This window comes from Schistocerca cancellata, chromosome 11, assembly GCF_023864275.1.
Source record: "Schistocerca cancellata isolate TAMUIC-IGC-003103 chromosome 11, iqSchCanc2.1, whole genome shotgun sequence".
NCBI classification, from domain to species: Eukaryota; Metazoa; Arthropoda; class Insecta; order Orthoptera; family Acrididae; genus Schistocerca; species Schistocerca cancellata.
Genome location: NC_064636.1, coordinates 154879543 through 154884568, shown reverse-complemented (window position 1 = coordinate 154884568; position 5026 = coordinate 154879543).

Sequence of the window (5026 nt, the reverse complement as noted above, 5' to 3'; positions counted from 1 at the left end):
TCATCATTAGACCTTGCGTCATCGTCCTACATTAAATGAACTCTGTTCAGTATCTCATGGCACCAGGGCCTGTGACACTGTTGAAGGTGACAAGTGCTGTGTCGTTGATAACGGCCTGGGGCAAATCGTCAGTCGGCCTCCCCAGAGACGCCGTGTCTCGAAGCAGCACCGCCAGGCGCCAGTGAGGAAGAAGCTGTAAGCCACACCTCCAATAGTTACGAGGCACCACACGGCACAAGTATTTCCAGTTCTGTCAGTATTTGCCAGCAGGTCTGTCGGAGTACAGCCTGAGTTCTGTTCTGTCTACGAGGGTATCAACAGTTCCATCATAAGTGCAGACAGGCGACGGAGTTCCACATGTGCCTTCAGAGGGCAGTGTCGGAATACCGTCGCTCAGTGAAGCCTAGTTCGGGCTGACATGTACAGTTTCGAGGGCCTCCAGCGGAAACGTATTTGTCGTAGCTGCAGTAAGCGTTCGTGTTCCCTATCTGCAGACAAGTGCGCTAATGGAGCTCACTGTATTCAGCCACTCTACCGTATCTTTTTAACGTGACATGCACTCACATAGCTGCAGCAGCACAGAGCTAAAGATAAGTGTAATGCTTTTGAATCAGTAAGGCGTTCTGTTCGTTGACTGTTTCATTTACCTGCTTTTAAGTGTGTGCAAAGCAGGACACAACTTGTCTGTCAGATGCCTTCGTCCACCTATTATCGCTTGCATTACAGTCACCTACACTCAAGAGGTGCATTCAAGTTGCAATGCTCTCACAATTCAAGGATACTGGCCTCTGTACATGGAGGAAGATAAATATTTGCAGTTAGGTGGGGAACATCCCCCTCCAGTTCTCTCAGCTGACATGGGCAGATGACTCTCACTTTCTTTCTCATATCTTGGACTAACCATGCACCCCCACCCTGCAACAGACACAAATTAAGAAAACAGCAAACTGGTGATATGTGGAGGTTCTATCATTCACTCATCCTCTGTACTTGGAAAAACTCACCAAATGAGGCGATGCTGTTGTAAGACAGTGGTTGAAAACCTAATTTCCTCTGTGATGTACCTGAACAGCTTAAGGTGAATGATAGGATGATTCCTTTGGAGCGACACAGCTGTCCCACTTCCCCGTACATACCAGTTCTAGCTCACACTCTGTCTCTAATGGCTGTGCCATCAACAGGATGTTAAACCCTAGTCTTGTTCTCTCTTTTGTTTTTCCAAAACCCTTAACTTCCCCAGCCCGATTAGATTGATCTCTCTTCTGAAGCTCCTCCAAATATCTCGGCTTTTGCTATGCCTGTAGCGACATGTCAAACCACCCGATCCCCTTCCTATTCCAAGGAAACTTCAGATGGCTGATTCTTCCTATCCCAGAACAGTGCTGTCCGCAGCTTGTGGTCTCGCAGTCGCGTTCTCACTTCCCGAGCACGGGGTCCCAGGTTCGATTCCCAGCGGGGACAGGGATTCTCACCTTTCTCGAGATCGCTGGTGTTTGTGTTGTACTCATCATTTCATCATCAATCATGAAAGTGGTGAGATTAGACTGAGCAATAGTTAGGGATTTGGATGGGTGCTGATAACCGCGCAGTTGAGTGCTCCACAAACCGAACATTATCATCACCATCACAACAGTGCTGTTACTTACCTGACCAACCACCTGTTATCCTAGCGTGTATACCTCCTTCCTATGTCAAGGTTCCCACCTCCAGACACCTGACCACTATAATCCGTCCCTGCACCTACCCCTTCCTGCACCAACTCGTCAGTCACACATCTTATAACACAAACACCCTTTTTGGTGCTCAGCTCCATCATACTAGATTACCCTTATAGCCGTTACTGGGATCTGACCCCGAACCATGTGCCAGAAGTAGTAGCTTTATTTTCACCAAAGTTGCATCATCAAATGGTTCAAATGGCTCTGAGAACTATAGGACTTAACTGCTGTAGTCATCAGTCCCCTAGAACTTAGAACTACTTAAACCTAACTAACCTAAGGACAGCACACACATCCATGCCCGAGGCAGGATTCGAACCTGCGACCGTAGGGGTCGCGCGGTTCCAGACTGTAGCGCCTAGAACCGCTAGGCCACTCTGGCCGGCTGGCATCATCAACATCAAAGATGTGTTTATTTAGTTTATTTCAATTCTGTTATGTAATTCATTCTATATGTGAAAGCCAACAAGTATTTTTAACGTCAGTGCGATGAAGAGTAGTAACACGTCTGCAGCTTGTCCACCACCACATCATGTGATGAGAGTGGAAAAGAAGTCGTAATCCCCCCCTCCTTCCCAATTCCAGTTATTGTCCACCATAAGCAAAGTCTTTTACGAAAAATTTTAGAGGATCGAACATTACGGTAAACTTTATAGTTTACTTAGCTTTTGATGTACAATTGGCTCCAGTTCTTCTTGTCTATGGGTCTCATTTTTGAAGTTGAAGATCTCACAATTTAGATCCTCATGGTGGAATTGACCTAAATAAATTTGAAGATTCTTGTTACAGAAGTTTTTGTTACTTTAATATGTTTTGTCACATTTTGTATATCATACAGTCTTTTGAATTTTCACATTAACAGAGCCGAAATTACATTGTTCGCCCAAAATACAAAAATACGTTGGATCACATCAGAGGCATGCTTATTACTACCTCACTCTGCGGTAATGACCATATTGCAAAGGGTTTACAATTTTTCTTGAAAAGCGAATTTCTATTAATTTCTATTGTTATTTCATAAATGAATCCAGAAATAAACATAATAAGCAGTAGTAGATTGCGTAATCAATACTATAAATTTTAAGTGTGCCAAATAATTCGTAATTTCAAATGTTAATAGAAAAATTATTTTAACTGTACATTCGGAACTAGCATTTATCGATTATAACATCCAAAATAAAGTAATTTCTTTTTACAAATTTTAGCTTCTAATGTAACATATGGTATATAAAATTATATGAAAGTTTTCAGGAAAGCTGTTGAGACACGGTTGACCTGTCCAAAATTTTAAAAATGATATTCGTATCGACAACTACTGTTGAGGAAAAGTAATGCTAGAGGAGGGTGCCCCGTTATAAATTGTCAACGTCAAAGTTCGGCCTTTCATAGAATCTGCCCATGTATAAGAATCTTTTGAAAGATTCACTTGCGCTCAACACACCAGTGAACTATCGATGCTGATGTATAGCATATTCGTATTTAGAACGCGAATGGTGTTTGAGGAAAACGCTGTCAGCACTTCTCAGTATATATGCTTTTACGGTTTGTGCATCCAAACCTTAGACGGATGATAGAAACATATTAAACCTTTTTTTTAAAAAAAAAGCTATTAGTATGTTCTAAAAGAATTTTTGGTTGCCGCATTAGCTGTAAGTAGTTGCTTTACTACCAGTTCAAACACTTCTGATTTCGCGATGATCCAACCGTATCCTCAGGTGTATACACCTATGAAAAAATATAATATAAATAACTATAATAATGTTCAATTGGGGCAGTTCAGAAGACACGGGAACAAATACTCATGCAGATAAATTGACGTTGATTCACTACAAGCACACGGTCTCCCAGCTGTTTAGCTATATTATAATTATGACCACGCTTACTTTCGCCTACAGTCACTTAATATTAGCCAATGATTGAGAATTGTTTACCCACTTACTGTAATTAGAGTTTCCAACCTCACGATACGCTTTCCCTTCTTTTTTTTTTCTTTTTTTTTTTTTTTTTGCTGATAGGTTCCCTGTTGGCATGCTACTGACCCCACTACAACTACTATGGCCAAAGAATTACTGGTTATAAATAGGAAATTAGTGACTCTCTAAGCATAGCCAGTTACTACAAATTATTGGAACTAGCCTACTGATTACAACCTGCTGACTGCAACTTACTGAATATAACTGCAAACAAGTAGTTTCAGTACCGAGTGCAACATATAAAATAGCAATATTCTGCCCACGAAAATTAACAGCTTCTTGTAATTAACTATCTACATCTACAAAATCCCATTACATACCAGAGGTCCGCCGCTCGTGGTCTCGCGGTAGCGTTCTCGCTTCCCGAGCACGGGGTCCCGGGTTCGATTCCCGGCGGGGTCAGGGATTTTCACCTGCCTCGAGATGACTGGATGTTTGTGTTGTCCTCATCATTTCATCATCATCCAGGAAAGTAGCGAAATTGGACTGAGCAAAGGTCGGGAAATTATACGGGCGCTGATAACCACGCAGTTGAGCGCCCCACAAACCAAACATCATCATCATCATCATCACATACCAGAGGCTGGTTGTACACCTCAGCAATCGTAATAGATCAGCCCTAAGAGAAATGTCAGGGAGAGGGGTGTTCGGGAAATTGGGAGGATGTGTAGGTGCAGTTTTAAATACTCAGGGTGCAGTAAGAAAGAGAGAAGTTAAACTATACACACAAAACTGCGTGTGAAAAACTTACTATGTGTGTTTGTGTGTGTGTGTGTGTGTGTGTGTGTGTGTGTGTGTGTTGTGTGCATGTGTGTGTGTTTGTGTGTAGGTGTGGTTGGGTGAGTGGGTGGGTGCAGGTGGGTGTGTATGTGTGTGTGGGGGGGGGTTGTGGTGGAGGATTGGGGAAGGGAGAGATGTGATAAGGTGGTGACCCAGATGGGAAGGAATTGGTGGAATGGGATGGTGGGTGTGGGAGGGACAGATAGGACAGATGTGATAAATAGGAACAAAATAGGCTTATAAGAGGAAATTCTTGCAACTGATAAGGTGAAGCAATTATGATAATTAGTTGCTATTTGACTATGCCAAAATTCTGCAAACTATTGAAAATAATAAACTAATTAAACTTTGTGGACTGTACTGATTATGACTGTAATGAAATGATTTTGGCACTAATTGGGGTTTACTTAGTAATCACATTCTAGCTGTCAAGGCTGACAAGCTCCTTTAACTAGTTACATGTAAGAGAGGAACTAATTTATATCAGGAACTGATAATAAAGCACTGCAATTACAGTAGACTAATAATGGAAGAAAAGTAATGAGAGAGAAAAAT